The sequence below is a fragment of the Mastigoproctus giganteus genome, chromosome 4, assembly GCF_048544385.1.
Source record: "Mastigoproctus giganteus isolate SK-2022 chromosome 4, ASM4854438v1, whole genome shotgun sequence".
NCBI lineage: Eukaryota > Metazoa > Arthropoda > Arachnida > Uropygi > Thelyphonidae > Mastigoproctus > Mastigoproctus giganteus.
The window spans coordinates 137,638,869-137,659,966 of record NC_143578.1 but is presented as its reverse complement, the minus strand read 5'-3'; the positions used below and the strand labels follow the sequence as shown (position 1 = coordinate 137,659,966).

General features: G+C 40.6%; 1 protein-coding gene across 1 annotated transcript in view; it reads left to right on the top strand.

The window, feature by feature from the left end:
* Positions 1-21,098, top strand: part of LOC150087085 (DNA-binding protein SMUBP-2-like) — a 460,431-nt gene that overhangs the window by 215,931 nt on the left and 223,402 nt on the right. The window lies entirely within an intron of this gene.

Here is a 21,098-nt window from a genome sequence, read left to right as displayed (position 1 = left end):
GATGATTTTTGAGGTTATGATGAACGTCATGGCGAGATCCAATATTCCTTATATTTCGAGGGTACAGCTCTAAAATGGTGTTCGCAGGCCGGCCGTTAGTTAGTACACCGGACCGAACCTATTGGTAACTTCCTAGGATGCTTCTGGATCAACTAGTGTATAATCTTGCTACCTCTACTCTGCCAGATAGTGACTGGAGGGAGTCCGAGTAGTGTGTATGCGGGGAGCATTGCCGAGGCCACGTTATGTCAAGGATCTGGGTATATTCTTACCACGTGTACATCATATCCAAAAATTTCATTACTTCATACAGCATGTCCCACTCACTTTTTCTTACTATTGAATACACCATGAATTGTCAAACTAATAGAGCAAGCTTATCTGCGAAAAGATCTAAACCTCCCAAGCACTTCCTAATTAATTTCACAAATATACGAGGTCTCAATTCTAATCTCAATGATGTCCATTTCCACTTTCAGTCTGCCAAACCCCATGTACTTTTTCTGACAGAATCTCAGTTATCGGTTGATTCAACTACTGCTCATCTCAGATGTCCAAATTATTCGGTGTATGATTCCTTTCCCCTCAAAGGTGGTACTTGTGCATATGTTCGTTCTGATATTCCCTGTCAGAGACTTGGCAATTTTGAATCTCCTCTCTTTGATCTTCTCTGGCTTAAAATCTCTATAAATTCATCTGTTCTCTCTACCGTTCTCCCAACTCCACTAATCACTTGGAGCTCTTTGACTTCCTCTCTTTGCAACTTGACTTTCTCCAGTTCAACTTTCCTAACAGTGAGGTAATTTTCCTTGGTGATTTTAATGTTCACAACTCCAGCTGGCTTCCGTTTTCTAGTCACACTGACCCAGCAGTTCGAGATGCTGAGGCTTTTGCAATTACTAATGACCTAGCACAGATTGTTCATTTACCTACAAGAATACCGGACAATCCTAATCATGCAGCCAATACGCTTGATCTTTTTCACACAAACAACCCTTCTAAGTACTCGGTCGAAGTGAGAGGTCCTTTAGGCACTTCAGATCACAACTTGGTGATTGTCTCTTCTCCAATGGAATCTTTATGTCATGGCTATTCCCAACCTCGTGTTGTTTGGCATTACAAGAATGCAAAATGGGATGACCTGTGAGACTTCTTTTCTTCTTTTCCTTGGTCGGATTACTGTTTCAAAACTTCTGGTGTCAACGTTTGCTCAGATTGTGTCAGTGAAATTATTCTTGCAGGAATGGAATCCTTTATCCAACACTCCACTTTAAAATCTCATCCTTTATCTAAACCTTGGTTTTCCAATAAATGTGCTAAGGCTGTTCAAGAGAAGAATGTTGCATATCATAATTGGCTTGTTTCTAATTCTTTAGTTTCATTTTTTGCCTACACCAAAGCTCGCAACAATTGTAAATCAGTTATTAATCAGTCCAAACTAGAGTTTGAACAGGCTAAGAGTAGGAAACTTGCTTCTTGCCCTAATGGTAGCCGAGCATTCTGGTCTCTTGCCAAAGCTGTTGGCCGCAACTTTTGTCCATCTCTGCTCCCACCTCTGTCCAAACCAGATGGTTCTGTTGTCTCTTCAGCCAAGGATAAAGCTGACCTGCTAGCATCCCATTTTTCTTTCAACTCGTGTATTAATGATCTTGGTAAAACACTTCCCACCATTCCCAACACGCTCCATTCAATGCCTCCTGTGGTCTTCTGTCAAAAGGATATCAGAAGGATTTTGATGAATCTTGATGCTAAGAAAGCTCCAGGTCCTGATGGTATTTCTCCACTTGTTCTCAAAACTTGTGCTCCTGAACTTACTCCTATTCTTTGCCGCCTTTTTCCACTTTCTTATTCTAAAGGTGTTTTTCCTTCTGCTTGGAAATTTGCTCATATCCAGCCAGCTCCTAAAAAGGGTGACAATCCATCCCATCCAATTATCATCCCATTACAATTACTTCTACTCTTTCTAAAGTAATGGAGAAATCAATTAACCGCCAACTCTTAATTATGGATTCCGTCAGTGTCGATCCACTGGTGATCTTCTGGCTTATGTTACCCATTTATGGACTAATTCAATGGAATGGTTCGGTGAAACACAAGTAGTTGCTCTTGACATCTCAAAGGCTTTTGATCGTGTTTGGCATAAAGGTCTTCAAAACAAGCTTCCATCTTATGGTTTGCCAACTGTTTTTTGTAATTGGTTATCCAGTTTTCTCTCTGATCGCTCACCGAGGGTGATGGTAGATGGCTCTCTGTCTTCTAACTTCTCCACTAATGCCGGTGTCCAGCAAGGTTCAGTTCTTTCCCCCACTCTTTTCCTCTTGTATATTAATGACCTTCTTCCATTGACTGGAAATCCTATCCATAGTTTTGCTGATGATAGCACATTGCATTCCACTTTCCATTTTGAGAAACCTTGTCCTGCTCAATCAGCTTCAACATCTCGAAAATCTGCTACCAATTCCTTAAATGCCGATCTTCAGGTAATTCTCCAGTGGGGCAATGACAACTTAGTTGATTTCAACCCTTCTAAAACTCTGTCTTGTCTTATATCTCGCAAAAAGGATTCTTCTGCTCCTATGCTTATCTTTAGTGACACTCCGATTTCTAGGCAAAATGATATATCTCTTTTGGGGATTACCCTGACTTCTAATCTGTCTTGGCACAAGTACATTAGAAATATTGCTTCCTCTGCATCTAAAAACCTTGGTTTTCTCTTTTGCTCTCGGTGTTACTTTTCTTCCAAACAGCTGCCCATTCTGTATAAATCGCAAATCCGCCCTACCATGGAATATTGTTCCCACATCTGGGGTGGCGCCCCCAAAACCTCTCTCAGGCTTCTTGATTCCATTCAGAAGAGGGCAGTTAGGTTAATTAATGATTAATCTCTAACAGAGTCTCTCCACTCACTTTCTCATAGACGTACTGTTTCTTCTGCATGCCTCTTCTACAGATACTTCCATGGGCACTGTTCTTCTGAATTGGCTTCTATAATTCCCGCTCTCTCTTTCAAAACAGTCCGAACACGTGCCGCCACCAGCCAACATCTATTTACTCTCCAACTTCAAACCCACAGCACCAACTTTTCATCATCCTTATTTGTTCATTCAACTGCCATTTTCTGGAACAACTTTCCTTCATACGTATTTCCTGAAAATTGCAATCTACAGAAGTTCAAGTCCAATGTCAACAAATATCTTCTTTCGTCTTCTCAACCTCCAACCCAAGCATGGTACTAAGTACTATAGGTTCTAATACTTCTTGTGTTTGGGGTTCACATAAAAAAAAAAAAAAAAAAAAATCACCCATGAATCAGATGACATAACAGGGCTGACAGAAGAACCAGTAGCAGGAAGTGATCATGGAGTTCTACGGTGGACAATGATGATAGAAGTAGCAGTATTAAAAGGCAAAGGAATGGGAAATTTCAGAAAAGGAAATTACGATGCCTTAAGGTACTATATGGCTCTATTAACTGAGTAGATGTAGCACAGAGAATGAATACAATTGAACTGTGGTATACTTTTAAAACATTAATCACAGATGCCTTGAATGCTTATTTACCATTAAAAAAATACTCCACGATGAGGGTTCCAAATTGGATGAATAGTGAAGTTGCCACATCACTTGAGCAGAAAAAGCTGGCATGGAAATGTTACAGAGCAATAAAAAGTACTGAAGTCTATAACAGCTACAAGATGATCTGTAATAGAGCCATAGAAAAGGTTCGACAGGCAAAGGCAATTTATGAGAAACCACTAGCAAACAGAGCAAAGGGGGGGGGGGGATAAGGAATTCTTCACATATATAAATGCCAAGAACAGCAGGACAAACCAGATCGAACCTTTATGTAAGGGAAAGGGAATAATCTTAAATACTCCAGCTGCCATTGCATATGAACTCAACAGTTATTTTGCATCGATATTTATAAATGAAAAACCTTTTGTGGTAATGGGAAATTGTGGGAGTGAAGTTGAAAAATATGTAATTAATGATATTGAAATTTCGCAAGATTATTTAATGAAAAAACTTAAGAGCCTACAGGCCAGTAAGGCTCCTGGAGTTGATGGAATATACCCTATAATCTTAAAGGAGGCGGCAAGTGAGTGCATTGAACCATTGAGGCTAATTATGCGAGCATCACTAGACTCTGGGGAGATTCCCTTGGATTGGAAAAGTTCCAATGTATCTCCCATACATAAGGGTGGTTCTAAGAGTGCAGTAGGAAATTATCGACATGTCAGTCTGACTTCAGTGGTAGGGAAAATCATGGAGGCAATGATCAAAGGTGGAATTCAGGATCATTTGGATAGAATTGAAATTCTCAAAGATACTCAGCATGGTTTTGTAAAGGGAAAATCATGTTTAACAAATCTGGTTTGCTGTTTTGAAAGGGTCACTCACAAGCTGGATTTAGGGAATAATTTCGATATTGTTTATTTAGATTTCAGCAAAGCTTTTGACTCAGTCCCACGTGAGCGGTTGCTTTATAAGCTGGAACAGGTTCGAATCACTGGGAAAATCCTTAGATGGATAGCAGGGTGGCTTCAGGGCAGGAGGCAGAGGGTTGTGATAAATGGCTACCATATTTCCCCATGTATAAGACGCACCTTAATTTTGGGGGCCCGAAATTTGAAAAATAAATGTATTACATAAAGTTATTGAACTCAAGTTTTATTCATCATAAAATTCATACAAATCATCACTGTCAAAACCCCCATCCATTAGCTTGTCCTCATCTGTGTCTGATGACGAATCACTGTCTTCATATATTGCCTCGTCCTCAGTTCCATCTATGGCATTTGAAATGTCGATATACTGTACAGAATTTAAAAACTGTTGGAGACTCTCAAAGCAAAAACTCCTCCCTTTACTTGATATAACTTGATGGTAGTTATATCTTTAAGTAAATGGTTGCAGTATAGATATGCAGAAATTTGCCTTCCATCAGAGAGAATTGGTTTTTGGAATAAACATCTGCATGCAGAGCTAACAACTTTTGACTTTCAAAAATCTGGAGATAGGCATTTGTAAGCAGGAGGGAGACATGAGGTTTTTGGGACATAGCAGGCTAAAAACCTTTTTTTTTTTTTTTTTTTTTTTTTTTTTTTTCGGAAGAAGCACTTTCTAGAAAAGCAGGAGGAAAAGGGAGATTTTCTGGAAAAAGCAGGAAGTTTTTAAAGTCCACTTGCACTAGAAAATAATTTCACTGGAAAAATACACATTTTATATCAAAATACTGCCATAGGATCATTTACCAGTACAGCATTCTTCGAAACATTAGTTAACCCAACATTTTTCTCTTTGTGGATTTCTGTTAGATAAACTGATTTTTATTGCTTCAAGACTTTGCCCTCTTCAGAAATGTTGAGTCAAAGTTTTGTTCATAACAATGCTGCTGCTGCCAGGGGCATTTCCAAAGCTTTACCAGAAAGAGAAGATCCTAACTCAGTTTTTGTCTTTCTAATCTGGCTAAATATTCTCTTACACTTAGCATTCCTGTTAAAAATTATTAAAATTCCAATCATGATTTGGGATAATTTATTATATTTCAAGTTTGTGCACTTGTCAGTTCCTCTATTAAGGTCACTGTACATCATTCTTTTTTCTTTCACAGTAGTGTCTGGTAAGTTCTCACACTTAACCTGACACAATAATGCTACAAAACATCTATTACATCAGCTATTTCTTTATCTTTAATGATAACAAGTATTACTGATAACTTGCCCACAAAAATCTCAAATATTTGAAAATGATGGAATTTAAAATGATGAATTGCCAATTTGTGAAATTTATGCTGCCTTTCATTTGTAATAATATAATTTTTCCGTGGAAATTTGTGCACCATGTAGTCATTTGGAGCCATAAAGTATTACCTCACTGAGAAAAAGAAAGGACCCTTTACTAGTTTTAGTCTCTCCACAACTTTGGCAGTAGAAACACCTATGACTAAGCCAGAATTGTCCTTGTGGTTTAGTCTAAAGAAAAAAGTAAACTGCAGCCATTATCAATCCACTGCAGAGTAGAAGTTTCCTTAAGAATCCATGTTGAGGGAAGTGACATAATCTGCCGTGCTGGTCCAATGCGGGTAGATCGACTGTATTTAGCAGTCTAGGCTTGAACCCCGGTCTACTCAAAGAGTGTGCTACTGCATTTCTGCTCCTGACCACTCAGCTATGGAGGCTTTTAGTCTACTATGGTAATAAATTTCAAAAGGAAAAAATTTGAAAATTGTTGACAAAATAAATTTTTACATAACATCCTTCAACATATATAGGAGAAATGACCTTAGTACATGGACCAAAGTGCTATGTTTGGATTTTCATTGGTAACATTTAAAAGAGACAAGCAAATTATTTTATTCAAGCCAGAAGAGCAAAACATGAACAGACTTTCTGTGTGAGTGAAGGTAACTTACATGCCTAGAATTATCAGCTTGCTCGGCCTGTTTAGGAGTGCTTTTATCAGAGGTTTTCAATTAAGTTCTTTTTCTTGAGTTCATCAGTTCATCTTCTTTCAAAACTTTTTGTTCATGAACTTGATTTGAACATTAGTCAGTGCTACTGACTAGTGATTGCTTGTACTGTTCAATATTGTAACTGAAAGTGCTCATATGGCTTTTTTCACGACTTCTAACCTTGTCTTTACTGAGCAAAGAATCAGTAATCAAAAGTGATTACCTCTTTTGATTACTGCTGTCTATAGACCCATCAAAGTTTGCCACTGTTATACCAGTCTAGTTACATATTTAGCCAAAAACAGTGAGACATATACACACGTGCTTCAAAATTTTTTTAATTCAGTGGTGTGCATCAGTTGAAATTGTTTAAATCTCTCTTTCAATTTAATGTTTATTTCTAGATAGTGTAAATTTCAATCTAGGACTTATTTCTAGATGGCAGAAATTTCAACTTAGCTCTTATTTCCAGATAGTGGTAAATTTCTGAATATTCATTCGCTTTCACAGGAAGGCATACAGTCCCCCTTTCCACACACACATTAATAAGATGACAAGGACAGCCTATTATCATCAAGTTTTTAATATTCTCATTTAGTTCCTTTGCTATTCCAGTTTTTAGGCTTTACCATAACAGTTGCATTATCAACAGTTTTATTAAGGGGGCTCACATGTTTTCAGGTTGTTCAGAAGAAGATGTCCAGTGTTGTGCACTGTAGTCACCTTCCAATGCTGGCACTGAGAGCAAGCTGCTTTCGATTTGATTTTTTTTTAATATTATTATTATAAGACATCACGGTAAGGTATAGGCTTGGAATTACTTTTCATTACTGCTATCTGTAGCAATGAAAATGGTCCATTTTTCAGAGCCATCAGTACTTCTTTTCCTATCCTTCAATGTCACTAATAGTGCTTCTTGTTCTTTCTTCCGCGCACCTACATTATTTGCACTATTCAGAAGAAGGTTACTTTCTGTGACAAAAACTATAAATAAACATGCGGCATTTATGAAATCATCATAACCATGAAATACAATGTTTATTTTTGCATTTCTTTGTGTGTGTGTCATTATCATATTTATTTGCAAATGTCTAATTACATCGTGTTTCCTGCCTCTTGAAATTAAACTATTGCATCTACATGTGGCACAAGGCAAATGTATTAACTTTTTTCGGATTTAAGCTTGCATAAATGTTTTCTGAAATTTTACCTAGTCTTTCTTTGGCATTTTACTGAAAGAAATTATTAATTAGCTTTCCCCTACACAAGTATTATGAGATGATTGCAAACAACAGAGAATGCAATATCAAATGAAAATAAGCAGAAATTTACAAAATATGAAATAAAAAAAATCAATTTTAATATAGTTTAGTTGTTTCTTTTGTGGAAATAAAAAAGACAGAGGAAAATCTGAATTCTTGCAAAAAGACAGAGAAGGTTCACTGTCACTACTATATTATCATGGTGAGGAGTTAGTTTTAGTAGAGGAATAAGATGCAAGAAAGCAAGCTTATACAGCATCAGCCAAAAAAACCAACCTCCTCCCATTTTACCCATCCGTTCATTCCAAATGTTTGTGTAGTTCTGTCTTGAATTTATTTAAGCTATCAACTTCCACAATGACAGATGGAAGTTTGTTTTCCAGCAATCAACTACCTGCTAGCTAAAGGCAAATTTCTGCACATCTATTTTTCACAGCTGTCTTTCCTCAATTTCAGTTTATGCACCCTCAGGTTTGTAATCTGAGCAAGAGGAGGAAGAATCCTATCAGCACTGAGCCTGCTCAGTCCATTCAAGGCCTTATACACCTTGATCAGATCACGTCGCAGCTGCCTAGTCTCCAGAAGCTGCAATTTGCAGAATTTAGCCTTTCTTGGCAAGAGCAGCCAATCTCGCCACTCACCAATCTTGTTGCCCTTCTCTGTACTCATTCCATATACTGTTAAAAATGGAACAGAAATATATATGCTTGACTTACCGTATTTCCCCATGTATAAGATGCACCTTAATTTTGGGGCCCAAAATTTGAAAAAAATTTATTACATAAAGTTATTGAACTCAAGTTTTATTCATCATAAAATTCATACACCTCATCGCTGTCAAAACTCCCATCCATTAGCTTGTCCTCATCTGTGTCTGATGAAGAATCACTGTCTTCATATATTGCTTCGTCCTCAGTTCCATCTATGGCATTTGAAATGTCACACTTCTTAAATGACTTGACAATGATCTCAATCTTGATATTATCCTAGGATCTTTTCACCCAGGTACAAACTTCTCCTATAGTTGGTTTCTTCACTCTTCCTGCTGGTGTCAATTTGTCCCCAGAAGACTTCATCCATTGGTTCTGTTCATCTCTCATGGCAGCTTTGAAGGGTTTGTTAATTCTGACATCAAGTGGTTGGAGTGGGATGTCAAGCCTCCAGGTATGATGGCAAGTTTTGTTTTTTGCTCTGCAGCAATCTTCTTTGTATTTTTTGTTGTGTTCCCTGAACTGATCAAGCACCTGGTCTCCTGCTCCAAACACTCTCAAACCAGATCTTCATCCCATCCTGATCCATCCAACCCTTGTCATGAATGTGGGCAATCACTCCTCGAGGAATGTCTTCTTTTGGCATTGTTTTGCATTTGAAAATCAGCATAGGAGCCAGCTTGGTTCCGTCGGCACAACAAGCTAGAACAACTGTATAATGGCTCTTTTCATGTCCACTTGTCTTCACAGTTACAGTTTTCACCCCCTTCTTATCAACAGTTCTGTTACTTGGGACATCAAATTGAAGGGGGACTTTGTCCATATTTGCAATCTGTCCCAACTCAAACTGATGTGTCTTCCGACATTGAATGACAAAACGATGAAATTCAAGGACCTTCTGCTCGTAGCTTTCAGGCATCTTTTGGGCAAGTCTGGTGCATGTACGCATGCTTAGTCCATTCTGTTTCATGAACCTGAAGCACCAATTGTGTCCTCCTTTGAAATTAGTAACTTCTTTTTCATCAGCAATTCTTCTTGCCTCATGCTGAACCATCTTTGTGGACACAGGAATTCCAATTGCCCTTTGCTCTTCAATCCATATCTTCAATTCCCTGGCGCTTCCGTAGCCAGGTGGGCAGAAGCGGCAGTGCGTAGCACACGCTTCTTGATTAGACCGGGGTTCAAGCCCGTGACCACCAAATACGGAGGATGCGGAAAGGTCAAGGAATGACCACCGCATATCCCCGGAGCAATATGGCTTTAGTTGCTAATGCTCCTAAAAACCAAATAACAACAACTTCAATTCCCTTTCTAAATCAGGCCATTTTGCTGACTTGCCTCTCATGGCCTCCTTCTGCCGTGGAATTTTCAGTAGGGTTTCTTCTTCCCGTAGCCAGTCTCGGATTGTTTTCTCAGTTGGAGGAGGACCAAACTTACGTTCAGCAGCACGATTTCCATTCACTTTTGCAAACTGGATCACTTTTAACTTGAATTCAGCACTGTACAAAAATATTTTCTGAGCCATTTCTGATCAGAACGTGGCAAAACGTAACCTAATATACTGGTAACAAGTGCGAAACAATGAGCGTAAAGACAACAAGCGTGAAAAAGCGGGATATGCAAGTAAAAAAAAAAATCTACAACCACTGTATAAGACGCACCCAGTTTTTAGACCCCAAATTTTTTGAAAAAAGGTGCGTCTCATACGTGGGGAAATACGGTAGTTAGACTCTAGACTAGTAGTACAGAAGATTGGTATAACTTTTTAAAAAAATTTCGAATATTCCTTGTGAGTTTCCAACCTGCCTTATTTATGTTTTGTATTAATTAAGTTGGTAACTAGCTGCTATTGCTTCTTCCCCAGTAAGGTAAACAAAGGCCTTTGTCCTAGTTATTTTGATCACTAAATACATCATTTGACAGTAGCGGCGTACCGGATTGGTGGTAGAGGACAACTGAGTCTGGCCATCATTACACAGCCAATATCGTATAATTTTATATATAATTAATGATTATTATGGTAAATTATAGGAGGCCAAGACTTCTTTCCAGTGCATATGCACATTGTATTGCTCCTGCCCCCCCCGCCTTCCCAGTGGAGGATAGCCCAAACTTTCTATTGCGGATGCACGTTGTATTGCTCCTTCCCTGCCCTGCATTTAGTGGTGGACAGCCCACACTTTGATAGTGTATTTAGTGATGTGCAATTGTGCTACGGACTTTTGGCAAACACCGATTGTTCTCAAATTCCCTACATGTGGGAGACTTATCCCAACTTGGGGATATCCCTGATAAACCAAATATGTCGGAATTGGAAACTACTGATCCAGAACCTACTACAACTGAACCACAGAATCAAATGGAAGTCACACAGTGTGATCAAAGGATGGACGTGACAAATAAAGGATCAACTGGGGACCAGGAACTTGCCTCCGTGAACAAGAGGAAAGGTAAGTTAACTGTTCCTAGATCTGACAGAAGCATGAGGAGTGCCAGTGAAGGCAAGGTCCTAGAGGAGCTGCAAGCTATGCAGCAAGACAAGGTAGAACAACGGGCAAAACCTAATGAACCAGCCCAATTGGATCCAGTGCTACCGGATGGGTCTGTGCTGGAGTAGGCTCTTACACTGCGCACAGCCCTAGAAAACGTAACAGAGCACTCGAGTAATAGTCACTACAAATCTGAGAGCTGACATTTGTAAGTCTCTGGTCAAAGCTGGAGACTATACTCCTCCAGACTCACATCCAGCACCAGAAAGCGGTCGCAACAATTGAGACCCTAAACCTTCATGTGTGTAATAAAATGCCACAGCACCCCATCTTTTGCTGACGTGCGCTGAGGATGACCAAACCAAGTGCTAAGACACTACAGCCACAGCGACGGAAGACGCTGCTGCCCACTCCAAATCTAGTGATACTCAAGCCCGCACCAAAATCATGTATACATACACTTGGGCTCACACCACTTCAGGGAGTACGTAGTGGTGCCAAAGTGCTTCTGCTGCTGTAAACTCGGTCATACGACCAAGATGTCATTCCCGAAGGAGCAGATATGTGGATATTGTACCAGGAAGGGACAGGGCTTTGAGTCCTGCTCTAACAAGGCCAACCAACCCATCTGTGTTAACTGCAGGAGCCAGAAGCTTCCTCACACACACTCAATAAGAGACAACAAATGCCCTGTTTATATTCCTACAGATCAACGCTCAACAGGCTAAAGCTGTTGCTGCCCAACTTAAAAAGATTGCAGAAGAGGAAAACATCTATGCCTTACTCATTCAAGAGCCTTACACCTATCTAAACAAAGCTAGGAGTTATTCCCTGATGTATAAAATTGTTCAGACCCCTGGTGCCACACCCTGGATGGCAGTTGTGGTCAGAAACCCGACTCTTTCAGTGACACAGATTTTACATATCTGCTCCCCGTGGGCTGCTTGCACCTACATCATCTCCTCTTTGGGTGAGCTCTATGCGATATCCCTTTATTGCAGACCTGGGGAGGATATCCTACCAGCAATTCAGTATCTTCAACACGTGCAGAGGGAGCTTGACAGAGCAAGGATTGTCATCTCGGCCGATCTCAACTGCTGCTGTGCCTGTTGGTTCGGCAAAATGCCGGAGCGCAGGGGTGCTGGAAATGGCACACGGATGGAGGAGTTCCTGGCAAACAGTGGGCTGGACGTGGTAAATAGACCCAATCACCTACCAACATTTTTGAATACATTATGGGAGTCCACCATAGATGTTACTCTATCCACAAGATTTCTGACACAGCACATCGTAGGTTGAATGGTGAGAGAGGGATGGTCCACATCTGATCACCATGCCATAACATTCAACATATGTAGAGCATTATCACGAGCATCACCAGGCCGGTACAAGCAACAGAGATATGCTGTAAAGAAGGTGGAGTGAAATCTGTTTAAGGATGCCCTTACTAACTTAGCTCAACATATTCCAACTAATATCATGGACAACAGATCCTAACACCCATCAGCAACTAATTAGAGGCAATTACAAAAGCTGCTAATGCATCCATCAAGTGTAAGGTCCCCATCTCGGGAGTGGTCTCCTGGTGGTTGCCAGAACTTCATACCTTGCGATGCCAGGTTCAACAAAAGCGAAGAGTGTTCCAACGTGCCAGAAAAACGTGGCCCCTGGCTGAAATAGATTGCTTACGGAACAAATACAGAGAAGTGCAAAATGCTTATAATGCAATAATCACAGTGCAAAAAACTGTCCTGGGAGCATCTGGTCTCCACCACTGGTAACAAGGATCCCTGGGGCATGGTTTTCAGGATAATTACCAATAAACTCCCCAGAGGAGAGGTGGTGTGCTCCACCATCACCCCACAAGGGCACAAAACCACAAACTGGAACCACTCAGTGATGAATGTGCTCGACCATATCTACAAACCACTGTTGGAGCAAATCTCCACTAAGCAACAACAACTGTGCAGAGATGACAACTATGACTCATCAACTTGAGGAGCATTTCACTGAAATGGAACTTTCCAAGGCTATTGATAGTCAGGAACAACAAATCCCCTCGCCTTGGACTGCTCGAACCAGAAATAATAAAGTAGTGGAATACAACCCTCAAATTTTGTTAAATCTGTACAACTGCCTCGAGGAGGGACATTTTCCAGCTGACTCGTGAACTGCAGCAATTAGGCTCATCCTCAAGAACCCAACCAAGCCACAGGACTGCCCTGCATCCTATCGACCCATTGCTCTTCTCACTGTGCTGAGTAAAGTACTGGAGCAGCTGCTCAGGCAGAGACTGGATGATCACTATAGAACAGCAAACCTATCAGCACCAAATCAGTTTGATTTCCGGTTGGGTATGTCCAGTTGATGTCCTGAAAGTAATTACAAATACTGCCAACAACTGCACAAGCAAATATCTCCTTGTCATCTCAATTGACTTTACCGCGGCGTTCGACACCCTTTGGTGGCTGAGGGCATTAAGGCTGCCAGGAAACTTGTACAGATGCATAGCCAGTTACCTTACAAATCAGAAGGTGGTGATTCAGGCACTTTTCTCTAAAGTCTAACGACAAGTCTATAGGGGCTGCCCACAGGGCTCCATCCTCAGACCCTATACTCTGGAATTGTCTTTGATGAATTCCTCAACACATATCCAGCCAGAGTACAGACCTTAGCTTATGCGGATGACCTTTCCCTGTACCTTCAGAGCTGGGTACAGAAACATCATCTCAAAATCTCAGCCACAAAGATGCAGTCCATCCTGCTCAGGGGACACCTGGATCCCCGGAAGCCACCACAAATCAAAATTAATGTCAGGAACAACAAATCCCCTTGCCTTGGACTGCTCGAACCAGAAATAATAAAGAAAGTAGTGGAATACAACCCTCAAATTTTGTTAAATCTGTACAACAACAACTACCTCGAGGAAGGACATTTTCCAGCTGACTCGTGAACTGCAGCAAAATCAAACTGGTATCTGAACTGAAGCTCTGTGGGGTTGTCATAGATACAAAGCTCTCCTTCATCCCACATCTAAATTATCTCCAGAAAAAGATAAAAAAACTACACGGCTATGGTTGCTAGAGTAACTCATTGAGAGTGGGAATTAAAGAAGCGTACCCTGGCTTTGTACTATAAAGCAGTGTTTGTACCTGCAATCATATATGGTTCCAGTCTCTGGTTTCACAGAGCTGCCACAGTGGTGGGCAGCAGGAAACTGAACATCATTCAGTGGCCAGTCCTTCCAATGGTCTCCAGGGCGTGCTGCACCACCAGTACCCATGCCCTGCTGGTACTTACTGGCTTCCTGCGCCTGGACCTCGAAGTCACTCGAGCTGGAATTCTATATCTGCATGGAAGAGGACATTTCACCACTTCCCGTGGCTTCACCTCGGATCCAGCCAACACACGATCCTTGAAAAAAGCCAGGCTCAATAACCATCTCCAACAAATATGGCAGACAAGGTTGTCTGAATCCACAAAGGGAGCCATCACCCGAACATTGCTAAGACATACCCCACATCGCCGGGCGCCTCTGTAGCCAGGTGAGTAGGAGCAGCAGTGCGTAGCATGCTTCTTGATTAGACCGGGGTTCGAGCCCGTGACCACCAAATACAGAGGATGAGGAAAGATCAGGGAATGACCACCGCATATCCCCGGAGCAATATCTCCTTAGTTGCTAATGCTCCTAAAAACCAAATAACAACAACGACGATAACCCCACATCGCCGCCTTGGTTCTCCCCATGCCTTCTAATGGTGTACTTCCTCATGGACCATGGCCCTTTCTACAGCAAGCTGAATCTGCTTGGGATCTCTGACAACCCACTATGTGCCTGTGGTGCCCAGGAGACCTGGGACCACCTGATACATGACTACCTGATATACGAGGATCTAAGATCTAGACTTATAACTCAGCTGCATTTCACCCCAAAGGGCAGAAGCAATACCTACTTGAGGATCGCGACACCTACACCCTATTCTCAAGCTTCGTCCAAGATTTGTTCACAAGGACCGACAGTGATAATCTTGAACCCCAACCAGGCAACACATGAAAAATGAACATAATGACACTGACAGACACATATTGGCCATAATTGCCCTTGTGTTGTGAAATTTGTCTAACAGCAACACATGAACGAAGCAGCTGGGAATGTGGGCTGGACTGCCAAGACCTTGGTAATCCACCCAGGAAATTCAGTTCAAACTCCTTACCGGCAAATGTGACATCATTAAAACAATAGGGCGATTTGATATCTATCTGGACTTGAACCACAAAGCCACCTGCTTTCATGGCTGGCTTCACATCTTGACCTAGAATTACCCTGATCAACTTAACTGTGGAGAGGAACACCTAGCCACCATGTCTGGACCATTCCTGACCTCGAATCACGATGGACAAATCACACCTAGCCAACCGGCCCCCACTCTACCTCTTTCTGAAATCAAATACCCAGCAATCTGGCTTTCTGCCTGGACTCTCACCTACATTTGAATTGCTGAAGAAAACCTCAAATGACAAGGCTAAGCCACTGTATTCCATCTGTCCCTAGGATGGTATTACTGCAACTGCGAGACACTGGCCTGGACTCTCTCTGAATTCCTAAAGGCCCTCTTCCTGGATTTGACCTAATCTGGAGCAACCATCATGATATTTATGAAGGGGACAGTCACATGGCCCCCATCCTCCATGCTCCCTTGCATGGAGTTTTACATCCATTTCCTGGGGCGGGGGACAGTAGGTGGCTTTGCGTGCCTCCTCTCCTCCTTGCCACCCCTCTTTTCTTTCTAGTGAGGCATGGGTATGTCCCACTGATTACAAAGGGCCATTCTCCCTGTCGACCCCTTATTTCTATTACTATCCCCCCACTCTTCAGTCCCCTTACTCTTATCTTTCACAGTGCACAGTGCCACACATCAAAATTTTTAAACATCAAAATTTAGCCTGACTTTTCAGGCACTAATATTATTGGTGCCTCCGTAGCTGGGTGGGCAGAAGCAGCGGTGTCTAGCACATGCTTCTTGATTAGACTGTGGTTCGGGCCTGTGACCACCAAATATGGAGGATGCGGAATGGTCAGGGAATGACCACCGTATATCACCGGAGCAATATGGCCTTAGTTGCTAATGCTCCTAAAAACCAAATAACTAATATTATCCTTTCAGCATACAAATCCAAATTGCGTACTTAAAATGAACTTAGGGAAAACTGAACCGTGACATACCACATACATTTTTTTTTTTTTTCTTAGGTCATTTTCACTGAAATCTTTGGAAAGTAGGTGGCAGGATCTGCCAGAGAAACAAATGAATAAATAGATACACCTGGCTGGCCTCCCCGTGCAGAGTATGGTAATGTCGGGTCCCATTAGGTCACATTTTATCATATCATCGCTGGACAGTGCAGTGTGGAGTCAGTTTGGTGTGACATAAACATTGGGAGATCAAAATTGAGAGTAGGAGTGTGCTATAGGCCTAATGACTCTGATGAGTATAATAAGCAACTGTACAAGGAAATAGGGCGCCTCCGTAGCCAGGTGGGAAGGAGCAGCAGTGCGTAGCACACGCTTCTTGATTAGACCGGGGTTCGCGCCCGTCACCACCAAATACGGAGGATGCGGAAAAGTCAGGGTATGACCATCGCATATCCCGGAGCAATATGGCCTTAGTTGCTAATGCTCCTAAAAAAAAACCAAATAAACAAATAAATAAAATAAGTCCAAGGAAATAGAGTGGGCCAGTAAATCAGAGTGTCTTATAATGGGAGATTTTAATTTCCCAGATATTGACTGGAATTTGGGGGCTGGTTACTCACACACTAGCAGGACTTTTGTGGATTTATTGGATGATTGTTTTCTACATCAGCATGTTCGGGAGGCAACTAGAGGGAGTAATACTCTTGATTTGACTATCAGCAGTGATTCTTCATGCATTAAGAATCTGCAGATAAATGAACCACTAGGTGGCAGTGATCACAGTGTGCTGAAGTGGGATTTACTCAAAGAGGTAACTACCATTAGGGGTAAAGGGAAGGGTTATTGCTTCCGTAAAGGCGACTACGATGGACTGAGACAGTATTTAAATTCTATACAGTGGGACCAACTGATGATGTTACCAACAGCAAATTCAAAATGGGAAGCATTCAAAGAACTTATCTTGGAAGCTACTAGGCTTTACCTACCAACTAAGAAATATTGTTCAAGGTTTAGGCCAAAATGGATGTCAGATGAACTGATGAGGCATATGGCAGAGAAGAAAAATGCATGGGATACATACAAATTAACACATGACACAGAAGCCTATGATAGATACAAGTTGATATGCAACCAAGTTACAAAGGAGGTTAGGCAGGCGAAGATAGATTACGAGAAATCCCTGGCAAGGGATGCAAAGAAAAACAGCAAAGAGTTCTTTACTTATGTAAACTCTAGAAGGAAGGGGATAAATCAGATTGGTCCACTTGATATTGATGGGTCAAGTGTTGATGATCCTGCTCAGGTAGCTAACAAACTAAATGAATATTTTGCATCGACATTCACACATGAGGAGTTATTCAGCGAGGGGAATGCCAGAGGTGTATTCAACTATAGCAGTAAGCTACAGAATCTTGAAATAACTGGGAGTAAAGTGGAGGAGAAACTGTTGAAGATAAACACAAGAAAGGCACCCGGGGTGGATGGGATCTATCCAGTTATATTAAAGGAGGCAGCAAAGGAAGTAAGCAAACCCTTAGCCATAATTATGAGAGCTTCCTTGGACTCAGGGGAGGTACCCATAGACTGGAAATGTGCAAATGTGACCCCAATTCACAAAGGAGGATCAAAGGCTGACACAAGTAATTATAGACCTGTGAGCTTAACTTCTGTTCCAGGAAAATTAATGGAGGCACTGGTTAAAGAAGCACTGCAGGATCATTTAGACAAGACTTCAGTTATAGCTCAGACACAGCATGGTTTTGTTAAGGGGAAGTCTTGCCTGACCAACTTGATTGGATACTATGATGCAGTCACAAAAGAACTGGATGTAGGGAATAACTTTGATATTATATACTTGGATCTTAGAAAGGCTTTTGATACTGTTGCACATGGAAGACTGCTACACAAATTGGAGCAGTGTGACATTGGAGGCAAATTGCTGCTATGGATAAAGGGGTGGTTGAGGGGGAGAAGACAGAGTGGTAATCAATGGACACTGCTCATCGTGGACTGATGTTATTAGTGGAGTCCCTCAGGGCTCAGTGTTGGGTCCATTATTGTTTTCTGTATTTATAAATGATATTGATGATGGTATATCGGGCTTAATGTCCAAGTTTGCAGATGATACAAAGGTTGGCAGGGTTGTCAAGGACACTACTGACACTATGCTGCTGCAACAGGATCTGGAAAGGTTGAGCAGATGGGCTGAGAGGTGGCAAATGAAGTTTAACATTGACAAATGTAAAGTACTACATATGGGAAACAGCAACCCCAGAGCAACGTATCAACTCTGTGGTACTACACTGACAGTGGTAGAGAATGAAAGGGACTTGGGGGTGGTTGTGCAGGCAGATATGAAGTTCTCTGAGCAGTGCAGACAGGCTGCAAGAGTAGCTCATGGAGTATTGTCAATGATATACAGGAATTTTTCCAGCAGGGATAAGGAGGTGATTATTCCATTGTATAAGGCGATGGTCAGGCCACACCTAGAGTACTGTATACAGGTCTGGAGGCCTCATTTCAAGAAGGATGTAGAGCTGCTGGAACGAGTACAGAGAAGGGCAACAAGATTAGTGAATGGAACAAAAAGGGTGCTCTTACGAAGAAAGGCTTAAGTTTTGCAAATTACAGTGTCTGGAGACTAGGCACCAGCGAGGTGATCTGATAGAGGTGTATAAAGCCTTGAATGGTTTAAGCATGCTCAATGCTGATGGGATTCTTCCTCTAGCTCAGAAAAATCACCTGAGAGGGCATAAATTCAAATTGAGGAAAGACAGATGTAGGATAGACGTGCAGAAATTTGCCTTTAGCCAGAGGGCGGTTGGTTGGTGGAACAGACTTCCATCCCTTGTGGTGGAGGTTGATAGCCTAAATAAGTTTAAGGCTCAGCTGGACAGGTATTTTGAACGAACAGAGGGGTGAAGTGGAAGTGGGTTTTTTTTTTTTTTTTGGCTGATGCTGCATAAGCTTGCTTTCTTGCATCAAATGCCTCTACTAATGCTAATGCTAATATTACAACATATTACACAACACATAATCCACACACTTTAAATCTCTGTCTTTGACAGAGTACTGTCCTCAATGCAAATCCCTGGTGCCGTTAGACCTGAAAATACTCTATACTCTTCAATCTCTCATAGACACCCATCAGAACGCTGAGTTGCCTCCTAATTTCTTCACATTCTCTGTACCTGGCACACACAAAGACATCCTCCTTGGCTAGATCATGTCCTGTTCTAGATAGGTCCACAAACATGTGGACATTCACATTTTGCACATTTTTTTTTTAGATTCTGATGCATTGGAGAAAAGCCCCCTTCGGTTCTCACCCAAACCACAGCACTTTCGCTACTTTGTGCGTGCTGCTTTGCTGCTCTAGTCTGGGGAATGACTTCCGTTTAAATATAATTTAATTAACAATCAAAATTAATAAGATTTATAAATTTAATTGATAGTATGAACCAGAGCTCTAATGCTCAATATGTTGTTCTATGTTGATATCAATATTTGTAAAAGAATAAGAAGTTTACCTTAATATGATACATAGAACTATATGATACTGTCCAGAAATTAAAACGAAAACAATTTAAAATTTCGAAAAACTTACGTTACAGTCAAAAATAATTAAAAATCAATTGAACACAATTAAATATCAATTTAAATGCAATTAAAAATGTAGTAACAAATTAATTTAATGAAAAAATTGCAAGACAATTTTCCTTCCTGAAGCTGACAACATTTGTGTCAGCTTCAGGAAGAAAAATTAAAGGAAAATTTAGGAAAACATCCTAAAGCTTTTCGACCAAATGTTGTGATCACAGGAATGAAAAGCATTCAGCTTCAAGAAGGAAAATCATTCTGCAATTTTTTCGTTAATTTAATTTTTTACTTGATTGTTAATTGCGTTTAAATTGATTTTTAATTGTGTTCAATAGATTTTAAATTATTTTGACTGTAATGTAAGTTTTTTGATTTTTTTAAAATTGTTTTCATTTTAATTTCTGGAAAATATCATACAGAAGTGTTCTACATATCATATTGAGGTAAACCTCTTATTCTTTTTGAAAATTTTAATTGATAAATTGCCCATACTATACTAAGCTAACAGATTCCTAATACTGTGCTGTGTATTACTCTATCTAGTTTTAAGTTATACCTCATGCTATGATGTTCAAGATATATGTTACGCTATTCCATACGATCTACTATACTACAATGGCGGCAAGTTTTGAACGGTGCAAGTTTTACCGATACTAAGTAATAATCCAAAAAATCTATATCTAAATTCAAAATAAACTAAGTATCATAACTAGGAATATAAAGCTACTTCTAGAAAATAAATTATATGCTAATTAAATCAATAAAATGGCAAAAATTTAAGAAAAACATCTATTAGCTGGAGCTGTAAAAACTTTGCCCGCAGAGCTACTCTCATTCCCAAACTCCTTAAAGTTAAATTGAGTTAAAAAAAGGAAGTTTCTTTTTCATAAAACTGGTGAGTTGGCTGCTGTGTAAAAAAGGTAAAGTGCAGCCATTATCAACCCACTGCAGGATGGAAGCCTCCTCAACAATTCATGCTGAGGGAAATGGACCATAATCTGCCACGCTGGTCCAGTGCGGGTTGGCAGATCGACCGTATTCAGCAGTCAGGGGCTTGAACCCCAGTCTGCTCAAAGAGCGTGTGCTACTGCATCCCCGCCCCTGACCACTCGGCTACGTTGCTGTGTATATGCTGTTAAAGTGTGGGTTGAATAGAGTTAGATTGAGTAAATGGGCAAATAATTTTTTTTTTTTTTTGTAATTACACATGAAACTTAGATTTTTTTTTCTTTATTTATTTTGCTTTGTATTCACAGGTGAATTTTTGTATATTATAATGCAATGTAATGCTAGATTGCAATATAATGCAAAGTAAATTAAACCTAAAGTTCTATTTCTAAAGTTATATTCCATTTTAAATGCAGTGCTCTCAGTTCATGAATTCATATA